At 42.2% G+C, this 11,710-nt stretch overlaps 1 pseudogene across 1 annotated transcript; it reads right to left on the bottom strand.

The window, feature by feature from the left end:
* Positions 1-299: 299 nt before the first annotated feature.
* On the bottom strand, positions 300-4,949 carry LOC308093646 (tripartite motif-containing protein 16-like; annotated as a pseudogene). Its single transcript has 2 exons — positions 4,404-4,949; positions 300-1,834 (listed from the first exon to the last, which is right to left on the bottom strand). The product of its transcript is annotated as a tripartite motif-containing protein 16-like (transcript).
* Positions 4,950-11,710: the final 6,761 nt, after the last annotated feature.

Genomic DNA, 11,710 nt, shown 5'->3' with positions numbered 1-11,710 from the left:
TCCAATTGTGGCAACTAGGCATTTAGAGGACACACAAAATAAAACAAAAATCAGCCACCATGAGGCCAATTTGAAACATTTGGGGTGGAGGTTCTTTCTTGACCCACTGGGAGTGTGGGTTTAAGGTTTCATGCTGATCAATCCAGCAGTACCCGAGATTAGCTGCTCACAGACAGACGGACGGACTCCTAGGACCGAAAACACAATCGCTTGCCTTCGGCTGTTCCGGCCTGGCAGGGGTAGCTACAACAATTATAAATGCACATCATTCTGGATTGAAGAAAAACGCAACCAAAGATCTACTTGAGGTCACAGAACTCAACTGAGGATCCATTAACTGATGAAAGCCCAACTCCAGCATAGAGGGGCTGGGTGAATGTGGTCTGCACCCTGTGGAGGAGAGTCATGGTGTCACAGACCTTGTAGAAGGACACAGTACCTGCTCTGTGATCCAGGTACACTCCTACTCTGGAGGACACACGGCCTGCCATTTGAGTAGTAATGTTTTTGTGTCTGAAAGCAAAATTTGAATTACAACACTGTATAATCCAAGATTTATCATTGCCTCCGAATAAGCTTTCATTTAGGCCTGTCCTGCTGATATCTTTATATGAGACAGCTATATTAACACTGAATCCACTCCACTCTAACTCCCAGTAACAGCGTCCAGTCAGACCCTCTCTACACAGAACCTGAAACCATTGAGTGAATCTCTCTGGGTGATGACGTCTGATGTCAAATTGAAATGTTGGGTAGCTGGTTACTTTTCTGTTCCCTTTAGACAGAGACAGGTCTGTATGTGCTGTGTTTGGGTCCAGTGTGATTGGACATAAATATTCTAAGAACTCATCTCTGGTCTTGGGTTCTGAGTTTGTCTCTTCCTCTTTAAGAATATCCTCTAGTTTTCCCCTTATCTTTGACACGGACACAGTCACATCTTCAAAGTATCTCTGACGAATGTTGCTGCTCACTGGGTGTGTAGATTCACTGATCTTTGAGAGGGAGGAGTAACGCTGTATAAAATGGATGTCATCCTCTGTATGTGAGAGCTGCTCCAGCTCAGCATGTCTCCTCCTCAGTTCAGTAACCTCCTGCTCCACATGGTTCCTCAGTTGTTCTTCGGCCCAACTCATGTCATTTTTCAGCTGGTCTCCGATCAGTTTAAGCACCTTGACTTCTTTCTCTCTGTCCTGGATTCTCTGCTGGATTTTCTGCTGACTTGCATGAAGTTCTTTCTGTCTCTCAGTCCTTTCTGCTGCAGCTGATATCGTATCGTGACCTTTGTGTTCTTCAACGGAGCACAGATAACAGATACACTGCCGATCAGTACGGCAGAAAAGCTTCCTCACCTCGCCGTGACGAGTGCAAATGTTCTCCTGAAGCTTGCTGGAGGCTTTGACCAGCTTGTGTTTCTTAAAAGCAGGGGATTGATAGTGAGGCTGGAGGTGAGTGTCACAGTAAGAGACCAGACACTGAAGACAAGCCTTCACAGATTTCCGTTTTCTCCCAGTGCACGAATCACAGGCCACATCTCCAGGTCCAGCATAGCAGTGATCAGGAGTGACATCTTTGTTTCCGGTCTTATTCAGGCTCTCCACCACGTCAGCTAACATGTTGCTTTTCTTGAGAACAGGTCTTGGGTAAAAGCTGTCCCTGCACTGTGGACAGCTGTAGAGTCCATACTCCTTATGATCCTCCAGATCCCAGCAGCCTTTAATACAGCCCATACAGTAGCTGTGTCCACAGGGAATAGTCACTGGGCCCTTCAGTAGATCCAGACAGATGGAACAGCAGAACTGCTCCTGGTTCAGTTGAACTCCTTGCTGTGCCATTTTAAAGCCGTTTTATCTTACAGACTGAATTTAGATTTATTTTAAAGAACAATCACATGGTTGTGATGACTACATTGTGATGTCATTACCTGATGACATCATTAAGTTATTAGGTACAATACACAAGTTACACTGACTGGCGCCTCTGCCAGAAATAATATTTTTATTCTGGCATAGCCTGATTATCAGACTGAGGCTAGAAGCCATCTGACATTGCCTCAACTCTAAATGATTTGGAGGACGGTACTTGATTTTCCCCAACCAATCACAAGAGATCAACGTACCTGGTCCTATTGATAAACTGCGTAGGTTGGGCCACTTTTCAATAAATACAAATTTATATTAAGTTTATATTATTGAATTATGAGGCACAATCCTGGTCATACCATAGCCTGAGGGCACGTTCGCCTGAATATAGCTCTCCTCTTCCATCTTCACCACTTCTGAAATCACAAGGTCTTTCCTTTCCTTCTTTGAGGCTTCATTATTGTGAACGAGCAGGTTGCGCGTACACTAGTCTGGCTCAAGGGCGCTTTGACAGGTCACATGACTGGGATGGCCAATGAGTGTGTTACCTTGACTATAGATCTGCCCTGGGGGGGGGTTGATTTTGACAGCTATTTGTTTTATTTTGTCTCAGTCTTAGTCTAGTGTCAATCACGGTTGTTAGTTTTTATCATATTTAGTCAAACTCATCCTTTTTTTATTTAGTCAAGTTTTAATCGACTTAAAGTCGAGCATTTTAGTCTCTATCTTAGTCCAAGAAAACGTACATTTATTTGTCTAGTTTTAGTCGTCAAAAAATGTTATAACTGTCATATCATGACAGTCATGATGAAACTTCAACCTGGTTTTTGCACTTTCTCCATTTACCCAACGTGGTGTTGCATGTCGGCTTAATGTTCCAACAGTAGCGCTAAACTGACCCCAAACTAATGCTGGCTAACTTATGTTAGCTTCTTAGCATGTAGCGACCTAGCCATGGATCACACAACGCTCATCCGTTACAAGCACTTCAACCTGGTATTTGCACTTCCTCGACTACATAAACATTCAGATTTCAAAAATAAAGTGCATACCCCATGGCCATGGATGTTACAATTCACTTTGGGTTGGTATAAGTACTGGTATCTTCCGTATTGTTCAATAAAAAGCATTTTAATCTGATTGGCGGCCATTTTTTCATAGTTATAATGTATCGGAGTGCAATACACCTCCCAACCGATAGGGTCACATAGTTGAAAGCATGGAGAAAATACGGAGAAAATGGCCACTGATCATATAAAAATGCTTTTTATTGAACAACACGGAATATACAGGTACTTAGGGTTACCCAAACAGAATTGTAACATCCGTGGCCATGAGGTAAGCACTTTATATTTGAAATCTGAACATTTATGTAAATGTACGGGCTGTAAATGGAGGAAGTGCAAACACCAGGTTTAAGTTCAGCCATGACGCTCGTGACGGACGAGCGTCGTATGATCCATGGCTAGGTCGCTACTCGCTACAAGCTAAAAAGCTAACGTAAGTTAGCCAGCATTAGTTTGGGGCCGGTTTAGCGCTATTGTTGGAACATTAAGCCGACACGCAACACCACTTTGGTTTAATGTTACGTTGTAAACACCACCACCAAACTTTTTGTTAACTTACAAAGATTTATTTGTGGTTAACGCGTGTCTCTTCAGGTTTGTTGTGTTTTTCCCAGCTATCTTGTGCCCACATTGCTTCCCTTTGGATAAAATCAAGCATTCTGTTTTGTTCTCCACATCGATGTATCAAAAATGTGTCCATGCAAAGTTTTTTACCGTTTTATTTTTAAAGTTTCGCTCTGAATCCTCCTCCATTCATTTGTCTGTGTGTGTGTGTGCCCACTGCAACTTTGAAAGGGGGTGTGTGCGAGAGTGTGAGGAACAGCATATGCTGCGCATCAAAGGAGACAGGAAGTGACTAACAAAATTGCATAACGATTTAGTCCCAGTTATTGTTTATTCATGTGGGTGGTCATCTTGTCTTCTTCCTTTGAAAAATTTGCATTTCGTCATTGTTTTCGTTAAAGGGGAACACCACTCATTTTCAACATTGATCAGTGACATACGGAAGGTGTACTCTTTGGCCCGCCCTCTAGGCTGCCTCATCCAGCTGAAACAGTGCGACTTTTATATAAATTTAAGACTTGTTACAGCATTTTCAGCCAATTGATTTCTATTATCTACAAGCACAATGTCTTGCGAAATGGGATATATAACTGTTTCAGCTGGAAGTGAGATTCCCCATTCTAGTGAATGAGGCAGCCTAGAGGGCGGGCCAAAGAGTACACCTTCCGTATGTCACTGATCACATGACCCCAACCATCGATTCTCCAGTTCTAGGCAACATAGAAGGGGGGGATTTTTTATTATCATTTCCACAGCTCTAAGGTATATTATGACATGGTTCAATGTTGAAAATGAGTGGTATTCCCCTTTGACAAAATCAAGACTGGTGTGTGTGTGCTTCCTCACCTCGCCGTGATTAGGGCAGATGTTCCTCTGTAGCTTGCTGCAGAAAGCTGAGAGAGCGTATCGTGACCTTTGTGTTCTTCAATGGAGCACAGATAACAGATATGCTGCTGATCAGTACGGCAGAAAAGCTTCCTCACCTCGCCGTGACGAGTGCAGATGTACTCCTGAAGCTTGCTGGCGTTGACCAGCTTGTGTTTCTTAAAAGCAGGGGATTGATAGTGAGGCTGGAGGTGAGTGTCACAGTAAGAGACCAGACACTGTAGACAAGCCTTCACAGATTTCCGTTTTCTCCCGGTGCACACATCACAGGCCACATCTCCAGGTCCAGCATAGCAGTGATCAGGAGGGACAGCTTTGCTTCCGGTCTTCTTCAGGCTCTCCACCACGTCAGCCAACATGTTGCTTTTCTTGAGAACAGGTCTTAGGTAAAAGATGTCCCTGCACTGTGGACAGCTGTAGAGATCCTTCTGATGCTCCAGATCCCAGTATCCTGTAATACAGCCCCCATACAGTAGCTGTCTCCACAGGGAATGGTCACTGGACCCTTCAGTAGATACAGACAGATAGAGCAGCAGAGCTGCTCCTCGTCCAGCTCAACTCCTTGCTGTGCCATCTTAAAGCTGTCTTATCTCACAGACTGAATCTAGACAGCGCTTTACATTTATTGTAAAGGACTACATTGTTGTGATGACTACATTGTGATGTTATGTCATTGCATGATGACATTAAGTCATTATGTACAATACACAAATGACATCACTTATGCTGACCGGCCTCTCTGCCAGAAATGTGATTTGAAATAAGTTTGTTTAGATTTTTACTCTGGCATAGGGGGCTAGAAGCCTCAGTCTGACATTGCCTTCACTCGCGATTTACAAGTGGGAGGGGACTTGATTTTCTCTAACCAATCACTAGAGATCAACACACCCGGTCCTATAGGTAAACTGCATAGTTTGAGCCATTCGATAAACATGTTTATATTATTGAATTATGACGCACAATTATTAAAATTATTCTTGTGTGTGATGCAAGTCAAGTGTCTGGTTCCTGGTCATGCCATAGCCTGAGGGCACGCTCGGCTGAACGTGTTACATTGCGTTGAACCAATCATCAAGGATTATTCATGAAGAAAATTCCCGCATACTGCTCTTGCTCAGCTTGATGAAGGTCCAGAGGGACCGAAACGGTCAATGCTTGAATATAATTGATGCTGCTGAGCAAAATCAATGTTCAGGATTTTTCTTCATGAATATTTCTTCATGATTCATGATTTGTTACTGTCCAGCGCACCTGCGTCTGAGCTAAGTGGATATGCAAATATTTTCTTTATGAAGTTCAGTGACAATGCAACGCAGGTGGAGCTCCAGCCAAGCACTGTACAAATTGGTGAACGAATCATTTGAATGAAACTATTTTAGGCGGGTGCAAATATGGTTTGACCCAAAAAAAATTTGAACAAAAGGTTTCTCAATGGTTTATTGTAGTATCAGGTGTACTTAATAACATATCAAAAGTCTACCGAAATCTGATCATTAGAAATGTCAAATTTCCAAGATGGCCGCCACCAGTTCCTTAAAAGACCATTACTCCTTCATTATTTGCCCTACACAAGTAATTGTGGTGCCTAACCCCATGTTTTGGTAATCTAGGAATCCAATTAGCATATATACATTATAGTCAAGTGATTATAAGTACAATTAAATATTGAAGCAATTGGTTATAAGCATATTTAACAATGTAATTGGACATTTCTCCCTTTTCTACACGCCATAATGCCCAGGATTGGTGAATTCATCACCTATACATGTAATTCACATTCTGTTGAAGCTTTCAAATTTTCTTTGGATACCAATAAGGAATAAATTCATTATTACTGGGTGGTACTGTGACATTTGTAAAAACATGGCTGCCAAGTGATAGACTGGGAATATTACACAAATCTTGGAAGAAATTCCTTACAGAGAAATGTCTTCACCAATTTGTTTGTAAAGGTGTCTGGTTCCCAAACTGGGGGTCCCCCAAATGATTTTGGGGGGTCCCCAGATGGTTAGCTTAATGTGCAACATTGTTTTCTCACTCAACAGTAAACAAACCAACATACAATAAGTGTATACAGGGTATCTGCACATTTCTAAAGTTACAATTTAATTACTCTTAACTCATTCACTGCCAGGCTTATTTCAAGCTAGTTGATCCATATGCCAAAGGCATTTTGGGTCAAACGGAGAATTTTTTTTCTCCGTTTACATTTTAACATTGAAGTGGATGGAGAATTAACTTTTTGAAAATCGTTTTCTCCTAGTTCCTTTGAGATTCAAAAGAAAAAAAAATAACCAAAAAAAAAAATTATTATTTTTTTTTTTTTTTTTTTTTTTTTTTTTAGGAGACGTCAAAAGACGTCATTGGCACTAATGGCACACTGAAAACGGCCGTCAAAAGACGTCATTGGCACTATATGAGTTAAGACTATATTATCTATATATTATCTCAAATATTAGGTAAGAAAGAGGCAAACATGATGTACACCGGATGTACAAGCTCACAACGCTACTCTCAGTAGGAAAAAAATGGCCACATGTGGGCCTAGAGAGGGTGTGCAAGTCAGTACAGAGCTATCACAACATGTATCTAGTGTCTTCTACTGGGTGTCTAGGCAGGGGTGGTGGAGGAGTGTGGCGTGGATAAGGTTCAGATTTGCTTCAGACATCTCCTTATTCCTGTGAGTAGTTGTGTGAGGTTTTAGTGCAAAATTAATTTCACATGTCTTTGTTTTGTGATTGGTACTGCTGGCAATAAGCTTGAACCTTGATCTTGAGTCTTGACCCTGACCCTCCTCACTACCTATGCCCACTCACGAGCGCCTATCTCGGGCATAGGAGCCAGACCCGCCAGGAGATCCATTTGGGACCAGCATACATAGGGACACGACTGTCTGCCTGACACAGTCTTGGAACATGTGGAGGTCTTACAAACACCACCACTGGCTACCTATGCTAATCTTGGGAGTGCTTATCTCGGGAGCCAGCGTGGAGGTCCACTTGGGACCAGTGGGACTATCCAGTGAGCCAGGCGACATAGGGACACTCCTCTCAGCCTCATGCATTAGCTAAATTCCAATACCTTAATTTCTGCCTCCTCCTCACTCCGTCCTCCAGCGTGCCGTGGCTTAGAAATCGTTTGCATCCCAAATGCTAATTTGCTTTTGGAGGAGCTGAGAACGAGGAGAGCGCAGGCTCCCTAAGCCACTTGGAATCTATTCAATGTTTTTCAAAATTGTGTGTCTACAAGATGACACTGCGCTTGTCCACGAGAAAAATAAATATTCTCGTGTATGTAGGGGAGGAGTTATGAAGTTCCTGTGGGGTGGGTAAGGGGAGGGGTGCAGAGAGATTGGTTCAAAATGCAAGAAATTGTTTTTGGGTGGGGTGTATAGTCAAAGATGAATTTAGTTTGGGCAATATTGAAAACAATACTATATTGCAACTGACAATATTCTCTGCCACCACCTTCTGCAAATTGTGACTATTAGTTGTGTTGTGTTTTGAGGATATCTTAAAGACTTGTTCCAGTAAAAAATAAATAGAAGTTGTTGGACATTTATTATATAATTAGTTAAGTTAACTTGAAACGGGTGACCATTTCAGAGGGTGTTAATAGAGTCTCAAACAAAATATAGGATTTCACAATTATCTAATTGTATCTCTGCAATTTGGACAAGTCCAATGGATTCCCAGGCCCCCAAAACATGGGGTTAGACGCAAAAAGTTTTGTCTAGGATAAATAATGAAGGAATTAAGCTATTTTAAAGGTTTTTTGGTCATCTTGGACGCCATCTTGAAAATAACACCTTAAAAGTGGCCAAACTTTGGTAGACTTTTAGTATGTTATTCAGGACACCAAATACTACAAAAAACAGTTGAGAAACTTTTTGTTCCAATTTTTTTTGGGTAAGGTGCTTTTTTTTCATATATGCACCCGCCTATTTAGTGAACTGTACTGTATGATTCAGTAATGAAAATAATGATAATCCCACAACAATGTAATTGTTACTCCTCACCAGTCACCTCAGCTGTCAGCACCGGCCCCATGGGCGCTGTTTGTCTAATCGTTAGACTCACCCGCACCCAGTGGTCATTGGACAATCACTTCAACCAAGAAAACTGTAGGTTTGAGTGAAAACACTATAGCCAAATTCCAATACCTTAATTTCTGCTCACTCATTCACTCCGCACTCCGTCCTCCAGTGTGACCCACATATCGTTCGTGTCTGGCGTCCCAAATGTTACTTTGAGGAGGCTCCCCAAGCCGCTTGGAGCAAGGATCAGTGAGTGTATAATACATGAAGTGTTAACTTCAGCCAGTTTTGCAGAAGTGTTGACTATCTTTTTTTGTGTTCGATACAACATGAATTTGAGTATTGGAATGTGGCTATTAGTCCAACACGCTCGATTCCTCTGGACTCGCATCTAATCCATTGCCTCCTCGGCTTGGCTACTAAGGCGCGAGTGGAGGACATGAGTTGAGGGCACGAGTTAGAGTATTAGAAACTGGCTAATGCCAGACCAGAGAGGAAGCCTATTTGGTGTAGTGGGCGTCTATGTTCTGGCCTGCCAATTCCAATTACTTTCAGAACTAAAAAATATTGTTAAGCCATGAAACTAATTGGAAACATTCCGGTGTTAAATACATATTTTACACTGTTAAGCTATGAAACTAATTGGATACATTGCAGTGTTAAATATATATTATTTAACACTGCAATGAACATTCCTTTTTTAATGCTTGTCTGTCTGTCTACTTAAAAGAATAATACAATACATATTTTAAAGAACGTTTTTCAGTCCAAGTACCCCTTGGGTTGCAGATTAAACTTTTTCATAGATAGTCTTGGTGGACAGCACTATCATTGTTTACTGTAGCGTTGTGTTGGATTCAAGTTAATGTGTATTTTCAGACGGTTAACCACTTAAACCCTCAATATTTGGAAAACTTGTACTTGGTCTGCTCTTTTTTCCCCCTACACTAAACCTCATTGCCGAAAATAGCCCATCTACAAGCTCACAACGCCTCGCGCTGTGAACTTGCAATATTCCCCCCAGAATAGGGGTGCTAGGGTTCAAGTGTTTGTTCCTATCACAAAAAGATTAGTAACTCTGAGGACCCGCTAGGGCAGGGGTTTTCAACCTGTGGGTCGGGTCCCCAGATGACAGTAAAGTGACAATTTAGGGCTTTTAAGACCTTTTTAATACCTCAAAAAGAAAAAGACCATTATTGCATCAAAAGTAATCAACAAATTATACGATAAAAACTGATCTAACATTTGCCAAATTGTCAAATAATATAAGAAAGAGGGGGAACAAATTTAAATAGCCGATCTACAAGCGCACAACGCCTTGCAAAGCCCTATTTTATACTTTGGCATCACAAAATCCATTGTCTTGTGAGACAGAAGGAAGCCGATCTACAAGCTCACAATGTGTCAGCTTCCACTAGTTTAGCTGTTGTTTGAAAATGTTAGCCATGGTAACAATAACAATAACAAATCATTTTATTTCATACTGCACATCCTGCTCGCTAGCAGAGATAAGACACTTCACACACCAAATGAACTCATCCTGTTTCCAAAAGTAGCGTCTCTAGATTACAACGCTGGGAGTATACACTGTGACATCATTATCGTCAACGAGCGGGTTGCTGTCTCAAGGGCACTTTGACAGGTCACATGACTGGGATGGCCAATGAGTGTGTTACTGTACCTTCCCGTTTGTTTACCCATGTGACAACCTGACTTGTGTGTGTGTGTGTGTGTGTGTATGTGCGTGCATGCTAAAGTAGCGCAGGTTCAATTCCGCTGACCACCTCTGAGCAAGGCCGATTATTGATGCCACAGACTGGCAAGCACGTGCACGTTTACTCTGAGACAGACCAGGGACCACTTCAAGCTAGATGACATTTAGTTCCCAAACACTTGACATTTGGATGTGTGTGTGTGTGTGTGTGTGTGTGTGTGTGTGTGTGTGTGTGTGTGTGTGTGTGTGTGTGTGTGTGTGTGTGTGTGTGTGTGTGTGTGTGTGTGTGTGTGTGTGTGTGTGTGTGTGTGTGTGTGTGTGTGTGTGTGTGTGTGTGTGTGTGTGTGTGTGTGTGTGCAGCCCATTCTCTCTCTCCGTCTCTTTGTCTCACGCACACCGCCATTCTGCAGCGCTGTTTAAAGCAGTAGTTCTCAAACCCTTTCATGTCAAGGACCCCCAAAATGATCATGTATTTAGCCACGTGGACCCCCATTTGTAAAAGGTTTTGCAGAGACCCGATAAGAGAAGATTTTATTCAAGTTGTTTATTAACATTGTCAAGAATAGTATAAAATATGTTTAACGTGGTTAAACTGATCCTGGTAATTGCCTGGTAATATCAACTAATTTAGGCTGTGGAGTGCTTCTCAAAGTGGGATATCCGGGGCCCCACTTTGAGAACCAGTGGTTTAAAGCAGTGGTTCTCAACCAGTGGTCCGCGGACTACCAGGGGTCCTTGAGGAGTTTCCAGGTGGTCCCCAGCTAAATGATGGAGAGTTGGTAACCGAATGGACCCTTATAGTTCTTAACTCTTGAGAAAGTAAAATGAAACCAAATGGACCCTTTGTTTTTTAGTTGGTAACCGAATGGACCCTTATAGTTCTTAACTCTTGAGAGAGTAAAATTAAACCAAAGGTTTCATTTTACTCTCTCAAGAGTTAAACTATTGTTAAACATCTGCATTACTTAATTTACAAGACGTCTACACAATTAGAGAATGGAGAAAGACTGTTATTTTGACGAAAAGTTGGGTCTGAGAGGCTAAATCTCATCAAACGGTGGTTCCGTGGCTCAAATGCCACATTGATATGAAAAGGGTGGGAAACCAGCGGTTTAAAGTGTGCGAGCAGGTCCTCGACCTTCCTCAAGGACACTTGGACGGACAGCTTGTCTTGGGAGATTGACAGCCGTTGCTGCATGGTGACGGTCGGTGGCCCTGTGGACAGCTTGTCTTGGGAGATTGACTGTTGCTGGTGACGGTGTGGCGGCCCTGTGGACCGCCTCCAGGCAAAACACTGATGCAATACTGAGGCAATGCTGGTGTGGTGGTGTTTACCTGCATTGGTGGAAAAAGTACTCAAATGTTTTACTTAAAGGTAGGGTAAGTGATTTTCTTTGGTTACAATAAGTGTTAAATAGCTCTATATTCTGATTGTACTCATTGCTATAGAGTGTTTGTTCAGTAACAGGAGTCTCCATGTCTCTCCAGCCCTTTGTTAAACAGAAAATGCCAATTTTATCCAATCGGGATAAAGAACTCAGACAACCAGGGACATTGGAAGTGATGACACAAAGAAATGAGCAGG

Source organism: Gymnoscopelus braueri (genome assembly GCF_963280865.1).
Source record: "Gymnoscopelus braueri genome assembly, chromosome: 10".
Classification (NCBI taxonomy): domain Eukaryota; kingdom Metazoa; phylum Chordata; class Actinopteri; order Myctophiformes; family Myctophidae; genus Gymnoscopelus; species Gymnoscopelus braueri.
This window is presented reverse-complemented; position numbering and strand designations above follow the sequence as displayed.